The sequence below is a fragment of the Mauremys reevesii genome, linkage group 6, assembly GCF_016161935.1.
Source record: "Mauremys reevesii isolate NIE-2019 linkage group 6, ASM1616193v1, whole genome shotgun sequence".
Classification (NCBI taxonomy): Eukaryota; Metazoa; Chordata; order Testudines; family Geoemydidae; genus Mauremys; species Mauremys reevesii.
Window position 1 is genome coordinate 69,950,298 of NC_052628.1, and position 13,469 is coordinate 69,963,766.

Sequence of the window (13,469 nt, forward strand, 5' to 3'; positions counted from 1 at the left end):
GTTTCAATTATAATTCCTTTAAAAATCATTGCTGATATTACTACTGAGTAAATTAATATTTATTACAATAGCAGTGGGAGGCTGGGTATATACAAAAATGTGCTTAAAGCTAATTAAATGCAAATCCAAATGATCTATGTAAGGGTTTTCTATAGAGCTAATCACTATAGTATCTCTTCCTCTTATGTATAATGTTTGTTCTTTTTCATTCAGAGCAAATACATGGAGACTGCTACTATAGTCTAGTCTTCCTCTACCTCCTTTGGACTCTCTTTTTCTGTCTCAAGTACAGACTTGAAGACAACAGGGCTAATATTCAGTTTGGCTATGTCAATAGTGATTGGGAAGGTAAAACACCTTGACTCTTGATGTCTCAACTATAATTCAATGAATGGTAAAAATCCAGCTTGGGCCCATGTCACTCAACATGACAATTAGAGACAGCTAGATTTATATTACAAGGCTTTGGTTATGTACAATACAATGTTACCTTCCTTCTCTTCTGCTAGTCTTGTAACAGACTCATAGACTTTAAGGTCAGAAGGGACCATTATGATCATCTAGTCTGACCTCCTGCCAAGCGCAGGCCACAGAATCTCACCCATCCACTTCAGTAACAAACCCCTAACCTATGTCTGAGTTATTGAAGTCCTCAAATTGTGGTTTGAAGACCTCAAGCTGCAGAGAATCCTCCAGCAAGCGACCCTGCTGTTACATGCCAAGAACTGAGTTTTTTTCCTCATTTGAGGAAACAACGCTTAGCATAGTTCTAAATTCTAACACCTGAATTTCTTAAATCTATTCAGCTTGTCTTTCTTGTGAGCTCATTTGTTTGGCTTGGGGTTTGGGCTGTTTCCAGAACTAGTAACACACTTGTTTGGTTTTTTATTCCTATTTCATTTGTTGGCTGTTGTTTCAAGTGTCATTTGTCTCTGCATGTTTTCAGGGACTTGTTTCTCACACCTCTTTCATCACTGATACAGAGAAGTCTTTCCTGACCTTAAAGGTGGCCTGGAAGGCAAAGTGAAAATTGGCTTGTGACCATTTTTTAAATTTTTTTGGTCATTTATGATGAATAAAGAAGGTCTGAAAGGTTTTTCTATCAAAAGATAAATTAAATAAAATTATACTTCTGCTTGTTTTAAATTAAAAATTTAGGATCTGTCCAGCTGGGAAGACCTTATGGTGATTAGAGAACTAGTAAAATCATAACATCACAAGAATTAAGAAACAAAGCTGAGCAGTCTAAAGGGGAAAGATTTTGTAATTCAACTCTTTAAAACAATTTACAAACAGTTTGTGTAAAACTCCAATTGCTAACGAAGACTTAAGAGAAAAGAGGTCTCTGTTAAAGATTCAATATCTAGGCCCCTTTAATTAATGAGTGAGAGCTCAAAGAATACCTCTCCGAGGCCACCAAAAAGTCCCCTGCATATCCTGAGATGACCAGAATTCGCATTCCTGATATTTCTAAAAGAAAAAAAAAAGAAAAGAAAAAAGGTAGAAGAAATGTCCTCTGTTTAAAAACAAACAAACAAAAAGCTTCCAGGCCTCCTATCTATATCACAAAGAGCCAAAAAAAAAAATAAAAATTGGGACATACAACCCCAGTTTAAAGGAAAAGCCTTTGTTGATCAGGTCATCTTTAAAAGTGGAGAAAGACCTGAACCAAAACATTGAATCCAAACATCACCAAACTTCAGCAGGTTCATAATCCTGACAGGGACCAAATTTTACTGCATAGGTCCATCTCTAATTAAAACGATACACTAGATAGACCTCTAATTGAGTCAGCCCATAGGAACCCCCAAGTCCACATGTTGGATTTCAGAAGTAGGACAAAGGAGATGCCATACTGAATCAAACTATTTTTCCATTGAGTCTGTTAATCTGCCGCTAATATTAGCCATGCTGTGACACTTCAGAGGTAGTCAATCCCCTCTTCTTAAGGGACCTAAGCAATTACACTGTACACACTGGCAGTGAATTTCTTTATGCACTACAGGTTAGTAAGTGGGGCTGTCCCCCGGGAGAAAAGACAAAGGTCCATTATAGGGACAATGCCCAGAGCAATACTTTCCCCAGTAATCCCTGCTCTCTGACTCCCAAGAACAATCCTTTTTCTAGCTTTATTTCTTGGTCTTCTCCTGAGTTGGTGGGTGGAGCGGGAAGAGGTCCGTGAAGCTACTAAAGCGTCAGTAATTTCTGCGAACTAGCACTGACAGAGGGCTGGTGAAGGGTGCAAGGACTTGGTTTATATAAGTTATGCATCCTTCCTGGCATCTCTAGAACTTGCTCCTGTGCAGTCAGTGCAGACCCCACTCCACTCCATTGTTCCCGGGATTGGTTATCCTGATGTGATAAGGGACGCACGCCTTAGTGCTCTTTTATATAGGGATCGCTTCACCCATTACTAAAAGGCATGTATCCATTGCTGAGGTGGGAGGCAGCAACAGTTAAAGAGTGCAAAGCAACACTATACAAGCCAAATGAAGAATGATTTAACCCATGGAAACTGCAGAAGAATTTTAGGAGCCAAAGCTTTGATTTGTCTGATTTCCTCAACCACAACATTGCATTAACATGGTTTTCTTTGCATTAATTTCTTTGATGTTTAAAAAAAAAGAAAGAGAGATGCATGATTGATTGTACATTCGAATAAACACACATTGAGATTCAAATAAGCACTCAGTAACTCTTGAACATCCTCACAAGCACAGGGGAGCAGCTGACTTTACATCAATGTGTCGTGAGTGGTGGTGCTCTATATATAGGCACACCTCAGCACATTGTTAAAAATTAGTGGAAAAGCACATATTGTGCATTTGCATGTTATTTCAATAACTTCATTATTGGTCAATCAAATGTCTTCAAACATATCAAAGGTCCTTATTCTCCTCGAGTCTACAGTCCATGGTAAATGTAAACTTTTATAAATAAGGTTTACAATGGAGTTATCTGAGCATGTTTCTTAACTGGTGAAAACGTTTCTTAATGCTTAAATGACAAGAACAGTTACTGACATTTTACCAAACTTCAGAATAATCATCATGAGAAATGTCATTACAAAAGTGCATTTTTAAATGTTAGAAATGTCTGAAAACAGAGGGTCATAAAGGAATTTCCTCCTCATTTTTAACAATAATGCTCGAAAGAGTATAAATCCAGTCTAGCTGCTTGAGAGTCTGCCACTGTTGCTCTTTAGGTTTAGATATAAAACAAAACTATATTTTACAGAAGCAGCCCCTAGAGGCCAAGTGGAATACTGGCATCTCAGGGTGACTATTCATTCTATCAATCCTCTGATTATTCATTCATTCACTTACTCATTCATTCATTGCTGCTAAATAAGTAGGAGAACCTTACTTATTCACATGTTATAGCTGCAACACTGACAGATCAGCTATGAATGATTTTATATGTTAGGAAGATGAATACATAGGAACCAGTGACGTAGTGCAATTAAAACAACAAATTCCAAGCAAATAAGTTACTTCAGAAAATTCAAAAGACTAATCATTTGATTATTTTTTAATAGCAATGTGGAGTTCTGCATTTATCGCCTGATGGAACTCCTGAAATGCATTGTGTGGCTTCAAAAGCAGTCTAGGACTCTGAATAGGACACTATAAACCTGATTTCAACAGATTGAAAACAAGATGTGACAAGCAGTTTGACACTGGCCCTCTACTAATTTCCGCTATTTGTAAAGAGGCACATCTGAATGGAAATAGCTCAGTAGAATGGGTCAGTATGGTTGAGGCCATGGCAGTCCACACATAAAAAACTGAGAACAGGGGGAAATAAGCATGCATTGATTTCCAGTGAAAGCCCCCAGAGTCTGGGGAAAGCAGCCAAAACGAGGCACCAGCTGCTCTCTGCTGGAAATCTTTTGTGGAAGAGAGAGAAAGCTAGGGAAAGCTGGTGGGTCTGAAAGGGGAAAACGAGACAGAAATCAAGATAGAAGATGTGCTGCTGACTACCTCAGCAATGCTTTATTCCCCAAGCTTAACATTCTCAGAAAAAAAGATCCCACACCCTCAAAAAAGATTTTACATTTATGCAATATATTGGGAACAATTCCAATGAGAATTTCTCATGCTCCGTCACACTCCCTGAATTCGGTTGTGGGTTTTTTGTGTGTATTTGTGGATTTTTTGTTTTTTTAACTGCTCTGATCTAAAGTATATGCTTCAAAAAATGGAAGAAAATACTCAGTGTGATTGCAGCTCTTCATTTGCATAATTGCATTATGACAACAATTTTAGGGAGATAATAAATGGAGGATATTCTATTGGAAGTTTTCTGCCTGTAATAAGAAAATCATCCCCAGCTTCTTCTTAAGCACCTCCGTAATGATTTCATGCTATAAATGAGAGTGAAAAAGTCTTTAAAGTTTTATTTCTAGCAGTGAGTAATAACTCTTTTGTTTCAATCCTACACACTGCAGGCAGTGCATCCCGCAATGGAATAAAATATTCATGAAAGGGCTCAAAGTGAGCATATATCATTAAGTTTCAGACAGCCTCCAAAGTTGCAAATGGTTTGTACTATTCTCTAATTAGGACAATATATGCTCTCCATGGTACTTTAAAGAAGTAATAGACCTAGACCAAAACTCTAGCATCATACACCCAATAACTTTGGATCCAGATCTGAATTTTGAAAATGGGGAGCCTCTGTTGAAGGGACCAATCCATCTGGTTAGATTACATGATACTTCAAAACAGGCCACTTACATGGTAGGTCTTCATGACTATTTAACAAAGCTGAGTAATTCCACCCCAATGTTTGAACTTTGCATGTGAAACTTTCATTGTTTTCCTTCACTGAGAGACATTTCTTACCTCTAGTTACTCAAGTTAACAACTTAAGGGTTTTGTTTGATCTTTTCTGGACCTCTGGAAGCAGTCAAAGCAGTGGTGGCCAGAAGTTCGAGATCTTTTCTGCTGGATGGGTATCAGTTTTACATGCTCCAGTTTAGATTGCTGCAATGCATTGTACTGGGGCTACACCTAAAAGAGCCCTCTAAAACATCATCTGGGGGCAAAGTGCCCCCTCACTTAGTAGTAGGGTTTCCCACAAGAATATTACGTCTGTGATCAAGTCTGCAGTTTCAAGTGCAATTTAAAATTTTTATTTTAGTCTAAGAAGCCCTAACTGTCCTGGACACTGGCTAATTTAGAATCGTACCTCTTTGTGTGATACCTGAGAACTTCAGATCACCTGGGGTACCTGAGCTAATAACTCCTCCCTGTGTCTAAAGGGGCAGAGCTGGTGACAGCCCTTTTAAGTAAATGGTCCCTGATACACATTAACTCTCCCACTCCTTAGCCCAGCAGTTTGTCAAACTTCAGAACATGCTGCAAGGTCTGCCTATGGGCTCATGAATTTGTGCTTTTTCTTTTCTTTGGATGGTACAATGGAAACTAATTTAAGCAAGCAAACAAAATACCATCAACACAGTTAAAATCTGTCCTTAAGATCCCCCTGTTATCAGTCTTTTCCCTCCTCCTACTTCACACCTCTAGGTTGTCATATATCCCCACCCCCCTTGTTTTTCACTGTCACTGCCTTAATGCCTCAGAGCAATGCTTTCTCAGGCTGTAGGCTCACATGCTTCCCCAAACAGAGCTGCAATATCCCCATAGAGATGGCAAGCGCTGCAGAGAAATATGGGGGCTGCCAGGGAAAGGCAGAACATAAGTGATCCTGCAGGTATAGTACTCCCCCGATCAATGAAATGATGGAGCCCCATCCTGTTATGGTAGTTGGGGAAGCAGTGTGTGCGTGTGCACGTGTGCCTGTGAGATTATACTGGTGTGACAACATTTATTATAATTTCTGCCCTGATTTGAACAGTAAGGCTGATGAAGTTCATGGGGCTCCACAGAGGTGCAGGGGTCTGCCAACATCCATCTCATTGTAGAATTGGTGCCTCAGGAGAACTAGAGTCTTTAGTAATTCAAGACTTCTGAGTAGCAACAACTGCTATTCACTCAAACAGCAAAACACTTCAATACGCAAGAATTAGTGCTTATTCTTTTCATTCCCATTCGTGCTTGAGGCACCCTGTATACACAATATTAGGGTTAGAAGGGTTCAGCCAATCTAGTGACGTGGTTGTCTGAAAATCCCCAAGTGTATACAGTGCCCAGAAGGTCCCTCCTTTTATATCACTGGCTTCAGACAATGAACAGTTTGGGTTTTGGCTGGGAAGGCGTAACATAAAGCTGAACAAGTTTTGCTTCAATAAACCTAAGCTACAAAGAAAAGCAGGCCCAGATTGCACTGAGGGGCCAGGTGCCCTGGGAGCACTCCATATATTTATTAAATAACACCAATTTAAACAGAAAAACAGTATAAAATACATTTCAATTGAAGAAAGTGGCATTCCCTCTTGCCCCCAGTTCAAACAGGGAAATGAAATCTCTCTCAATATAGTGCGTGAGAATACAGCCATTTATAAAACTCACTAAACTCCTCCAGAATAATCTATTTCCCTACTGTCTTGTTATGTAGATTTATTGGAGGGTGCCTTAAAAATACTGCGGTTGTTTAGCAATTATCATCTACATTTTTTTTAAAGTCATAATACTGTATACTTGGAGATGCTTGAATATAAAATCCATAACTTCTGTTCCACCCCGCCCCCTCCATTTTAATGTGTCCACAGTTCATCCAAATTATTCCCCATTCACTTTCTTTCTCATCAGTCAGATGACTGATTTGACAAAATATACCACCAACACTTGGACTCTAGTTTGTCTTTTCATTGCACACTGTATCCAAAAATGGCTGATAAAACCAGCTAACCACTATACTGCAGATCCTCAGCTTGTGTAAACTGTTGTAGCTTCATTGAAGTCAATGAAGCTGGGATAATTCATGTCAGCTGAGGGTCTGGACCTATATCAGGACCCAGGACTACATGTTAGAAAATGTAATTTGATTGCAGTAGGGCAAATGAAGGTCACCTTTTAATATATGGCCTCTCAGATCAATTATAAAAATGTCTTCTATAGAATATAGGAAAATAGTAGTGCTTTCTGATAGCCCACCACTCAAAGATAGGTTGGGAAAGGATGGAGTTGGAATTCATAATTGCTCCTCAGACAGCCTACTGTGCTGACATTCATGCATCTGTCTGTAAAATGTTTGTCATCTTTCCAAATTACATTTCTAAAAATAAAATGTCTTGTGCAGGTTAATTTGCCTCCACTTACTTTCATATTTCCCCTCATAGATGCTTCCTAAAGGCAGAGTCAAGGACTATCAAGGTTAGGGCAGGCTAGTTACAGTAAATAGATCAGTTTTATCTAATGGGAAGCAGTTAAATGAAAATATCCACATGAAGCTTAAAAGTATCTTAAAAGAAACTGAATAAAAGTTGAGCATATTGCAGGATGGGGAAATTCCATACTGTGCTCCACACTCACATTCAGCAGTGCAGCAAAATACTCAGATATTTCAATTTATGGCTGAGTTCCTCTTGGACTACATACAAAAGGATCACTATGAATAGCAGAAGTCAGAGGGATGAAAATAACATGATTTTTTATTAGGTTTATTTTGTTGGATGAATACCCCACCTTAGACTTATCAGTCCATGCTCCACAAGCTGATGCTAACATAGTCCATCTCTTGATCTCAGATTCTTGTAGAATATAGAGATTTTAAGAGCATCACAGAATTTTGAGGTGTAATTGGCCTATTATGTCACATCTAACAACACTGAACTCTGTACATCTGCTACAACAAGATAAAGTTTGTTTTGAATTAAAACAAACTTTATTGAAATTTTTGCCAGAGCCTAAAGTGGCTCCTGAAAGGCAAACTGACATCATATAATTATCTTGGCTATAATCCTATAAGTCCTTGCACCACATAAGGAACTGCAAAGTTGTTGTGGTCCAGCCCAACTGTAAGCAGCCTATGATTAAAATTCTGTGCTGCATATCCAGTAGAAGCAGCACAGAAAGCACTGCCCAAAGGGGGAGCAAAGCCAGCTTTTACCCTTGGAACTGTGTGCTACTGCAGAGGCTGGTGTGGTCCCCAGCATAAATTAGAGAACACAGGGGCTACTCAAATTTACAGCAGCCTCCCAAAGGCCACCTGCAGGCTGCTCTAGGGCTCCAGAACAGCCCAGAATCCCCCGTAGTGTTCTGTCCTACCCCTTTATATCCCCAGCACTGCCCCTGTATTAGTATTTATGATGCGGACAGTCTATGGGTATGTAGAAGCAGCAAAGAATCCTGTGGCACCTTATAGACTAACAGACGATTTGCAGCATGAGCTTTCGTGGGTGAATACCCACTTCGTCGGATGCAAGTAGTGGAAATTTCCAGGGGCAGGTATATATATGCAAGCAAGAGGCAAGCTAGAGATAACGAGGTTAGTTCAATCAGGGAGGATGAGGCCCTGTTCTAGCAGTTGAGGTGTGAAAACCAAGGGAGGAGAAACTGGTTCTGTAGAGTGACTCTATGATGTGCCTATGAGGAGACAATTCTCCTCTGCTCCTGTGCAGAACAGTTCCAGCCTTTGAATATTGCTGCAGGGACATATAGGGATGAGATCAAGGAACAGAAACTGTCCTTATGGGTGGGTATGAGTAAGGTTAATGCACTGTGGTAGGTGGAGAGTCTCAAGCCCCTGGTGAGCCCACTCCCTTACACTCAAGAAACAGATTACAAATGGTGGTGGGCAAAGAATGGGCCTGTCTGATGAGGCATCAACCTGCCAATAAAGGCTTAGTTGTAGAATCATAGAATTGTAGAACTGGAAGGGTCCTCAAGAGGTCACCTAGCTCAGTCCCCTGCACTCAAGGCAGGACTAACTACCCATCTCCTTAGTCTGTCTCATGTTAGTAGGCAGAAGCAACTCAGTGGCTGCTCAGTAACAGTCTCATCAATGCAGCACCAGGTTTCCCTGCACATGCTGGGCATCACTTTTTACTTGAGACTGTAAGCTTTGTGGGACACAGAGAGTCAATCATCTCCACTCCCTACACGGCGAGAACAGCAGCCTCCAGAAACAGCTTAGATGGGGCAATTTTGGAGCCAAAAGGCAGCTACAGCCCAGTACTAAGCCTTCCATCCATCCATCCCCCTAGAAGGACCATGTGAGGTATCAGGGCACTGGGCCCAGTGGCCTCCTCATTCCCCTCCACCTGGGGACCAACAGCAGCAGTTAGGCAGAGTTTACAGAGTTGGACTTGGAAAGCTCCCAGCCCTCAGTGTTCCTTCCCCAAAGCATCTAGCATGAGTGGCAGGGTCAAGTTCCCTTTGTCTACATTAGACCCAGGGCAGGGAACTTCATAGCTTTCTGACATCATTATACTCCCTCACCTCTGAAACTGGAGCTCTGGATGTATATATTCTTTCACAATTATTTTATGCCATTGGTTGTTGCTCCTCCTTTATTCTGCCCCTCTCAGAGCACTGCAGCCCTTCATTTGCCCAAACTCTCACTTTTCTACACTGTACTTGTCACCTCCTTCTCTTCCTCCACTCTGTCCTCTTATTCTCCCTCCCTTTCCTTTCTCCATTCCCATATCTTATTCCCAGAATCACTTCCCTGTTCCACCATTCCTCTCAAGTGCTGCCCCAGTAAATCCTAGCGGTGCGGTTCTGTGCTGTGCCTCTAAGAGGCATGTTAAAGAGTAGAGCAGAAAGTGAGGATTTCACGCTTGATTCTACATTTTACTTTACACACACACACACACACACACTCATATCTTGTTAGTTCAATGTGTGTCAGTCATTGTCCTGACTACTTTGTTTATATATTCCTTTCTCCTACCCTTCATCTGTTCTTTAGATCACAAGCTCTTCAGGGACAGGGAATGTGTCTTCCTATACTGCATGTAATGCACACAGCACATTTTGGGAAATACTGCATTACAAATTAGCAATAATAATGTGTTTGTAAACTGCTATGCATATATATGGTGCTATCTAAGTAATAAATAATCATGAACGATACCTTGTGTTTATACAAGCAACACTCTCTACCTGTGCTATGAAGACTACATGGTGCTATGATGATGTGTATTTCAGATTCGGATTGTGCAGGGAATATTCATCAACAGAGGACAGCAAAATTACATGCTGTAGGAATCATAATGTAACTGCTTACAAACTAAGCAAAATCCCTTCGAACTCTGACACTGTAATAGAAGCTACTAGCAGAAGGTTCTTCTTGATGCATTACCCCCACCTACTTTATCAAATTGTTGGATGCAAATATTCCATATTAGCTCTTCATGATGGTCCCAGATGACTGGAAAAAGGCTAATGTAGTGCCCATCTTTAAAAAGGGAAAGAGGAGGATCTGGGGAACTACAGGCCAGTCAGTCTCACCTCAGCCCCTGGAAAAATCATGGAGCAGGTCCACAAGGAATCAATTTGAAGAACTTAGAGGAGAGGATAGTGATCAGAAACAGTCAGCATGGATTCACCAAGGGCAAGTCATGCTTTGACTAACTTAATTGCCTTCTATGACAAGATAACTGGCTCTGTGGATGAGGGGAAAGCACTGGATGTGTTATTCCTTGACTTTAGCAAAGTTTTGGTACAGTCTCCCACAGTATTCTTGCCAGCAAGTTAAAGAAGTATGGGCTGAGTGAATGGACTATAAGGTGGATAGAAAGCTGGCTAGATCATCGGGCTCAACAGGTAGTGATCAATGGCTCCATGTCTAGTTGGCAGCCGCTATCAAGACAATTGCCCCAAGGGTCGCTCCTGGGGCCGGTTTTGTTCAATATCTTCATTAATGATCTGGAGGATGGCATGGACTGCAGTCAAGCAAGTTTGCAGATAACATTAAACTGGGAGGAGTAGTAGATACGCTGGAGGGTAGAGATAAGATACAGAGGGACCTAGACAAATGAGGATTGGGCCAAAAGAAACCTGATGAGGTTCAACAAGGACAAGTGCAGAGTCCTGCACTTAGGATGGAAGAATCCCATGAACTGCTACAGATTAGGGACTGAGCGGCTAGGAAGCAGTTCTGCAGAAAAGGACCTAGGGGTTACAGCAGACGAGAAGCTGGATATGAGTCAACGGTGTGCCCTTGTTGCCAAGAAGGCTAATGGCATTTTGGGTTGTATAAGTAGGAGCGTTGCCAGCAAATCGAGGGACGTGATCATTCCCCTCTATTTGGCACTGGTGAGGCCTCATCTGGAGTACTGTGTCCAGTTTTGGGGCCCACACTACAAGAAGGATGTGGAAAAAAGAGTCCAGTGGAGGGCAACGAAAATGATTAGGGGGCTGGAGCACATAATTTATGAGGAGAAGCTGAGGGAACTGGGATTATTTAGTTTGTAGAAGAGAAGAATGAGGGGGGATTTGATACCTGCTTTCAACTACCTGAAAGGGGGTTCCAAAGAGGATGGATCTAGACTGTTCTCAGTGGTACCAGATGACAGAACAAGGAGTAATGGTCTTGAGTTGCAGTGGGGGAGCTTTAGGCTGGATATTAGGTAAAAAAATTTCACTAGGAGGGTGGTGAAGCACTGGAATGGGTTACATAGGGGTGGTGGAATCTCCTTCCTTAGAGGTTTTTAAGGGCTTGACAAAGCCCTGGCTGGGATGATTTAGTTAGGGATTGGTCCTGCTCTGAGCAGCTGGTTGGACTAGATGACCTTCTGAAGTCCCTTTCAACCCTGATATTCTATGATTCTATGATTTTATTTTCAGTATATGTGGTCCTTCAGCTAGTTCTTATTCAGACAAGATTTCATTCAGGGTGATGTGTGTTTTGCCTAAATAAGGATTCAGGATCAGGCCTTCTCTTGTGATTAAAAGTCAAGTTGAAAGAAACTCTAGAGAGAGACATTATCTTCCCTGACATGCATTCCATTATGATTAAACGTTCTACAAAATACACTTTAGATGGCTATCTGAAAATCTCCTGGGATTCCAGCCAGAGGACTCATATTATTGAAGCTACCTAACCTCTACTCCTGCAGCTGGCATTCCATTCTCCCTCCTTTCCAGGTAGAGTTGTAAACAGAATGGAACTAGCTCACCTGCAACTTTGAAAGGTGCCAGCACTGTAACATATTTAGGCATTTAAGAAGGATAGCCCTGACTTTCATGGGATTAATAATTCATATAGTTTATCTCATTCAGGGCATTTCAGAAAGTCCATTATACCTGTATTTTCGGTACAGTCAGTAAATTTTGTAGCTCTTAAAACCCATGAAATGAAAAATAGGCTTGAAAAGCCATAACACTATCAATACATTAATATTTATGTAGCTCTTTTCATGACAAACATTCCAAAGTGCTCTACAGTAAAAATAAAATGAAATAAAGCATGACCAGAATGCAGATGATTGCAAGTCAAAAGGTCACTTAAAAAGACAAATCAAATGAATCTGTTTGGCAAAGATTGACCAAGTTCACACAGGCAACAAGAGCAAATCCTGTGCTCCATCCTCAAGCTTCAGCAAGCCAAGTTTCACAAACAACCAATCAATAATCAAAAAGCAATTATAATGAATAAGGTGGACCAGCTGAAACCATTTTAGTTCAGACAGATAAGATGCTGCTGCTCCAGCCACCCTATAAAACATAAACAGTACTTCTCTCCCTGGGTCATTTACATAACTCTATGAATATGGCTTTTTCAGCACTAAATATAAATAAAGGTAAATAAGCTGATAAAAATGCAGTCATAAAGGCTTTTTTAAAATTTACAGTGGAATATTATTTTATTCACACATCACTGAAAAATATTATTGATATAAATTATGGTAATTCCTTTCCGTGATGCAGTTATTCTTGAGTGAAAAATAAATCTAGAGGACAAATGATCTCTAATGTGCACCTACTGGTTCTCTAATAGTAGGTTGTCTCTATCTATTTTCCATTGTTGTTGTTTTTTAAAAAAGCCATGCTCCACAGAAAAATATCCTCCAAATTCAGATGAGTTTTTCCATCACCTCCTAAAGCTCATGATTAAAGAAAAAAAACAAACAAACAAAACCCCAACAACTTGGAAACATTCATGAGCAAAAAAAACAATGATGAGAGTTTCATTAGAACTCTCATCTCATCTTTCCCTAGTTTGGCAGTTTTGTGTACCAAAGTATTATGTTGCAATGCTGTATATCCTCACAGTGCATAAAGTCTCTAGATTAGGGACTGGAGTTTCTGCATCAGTGGTAGAAGAGGAACAAGTGATCTATAGTCTGAGTTAATGATTATGCCAAACTCACATACAATGATTAAATCAGTTATTTGTACACATCAGTGGCCAGATGTGGTCTTCTTTTATACCCTGCACACTACTAATGAAATTAAGAGGGTGGCAGGGAAGAAAGATTCAGGGTAAAATTTAGCCCTTAGTATGCTTATAGATTGCTAGAAGATTTAGACTTAACTAGACATATATACAATTAAATGAAGGACCTGTTTTCTGCTTTTATATAGAAATATGTGAACCATTCACTTTATTATATG

At 40.3% G+C, this 13,469-nt stretch overlaps 1 long non-coding RNA gene across 1 annotated transcript in view; it reads right to left on the reverse strand.

The window, feature by feature from the left end:
- Positions 1–1,347: 1,347 nt before the first annotated feature.
- The window catches only part of LOC120407355, a 132,623-nt gene continuing 120,501 nt past the window's right edge, over positions 1,348–13,469 (reverse strand). The window contains exon 3 of the long non-coding RNA XR_005599907.1: positions 1,348–1,470. This is a non-coding gene — a long non-coding RNA (uncharacterized LOC120407355). The remainder of the gene's footprint in view (positions 1,471–13,469) is intronic.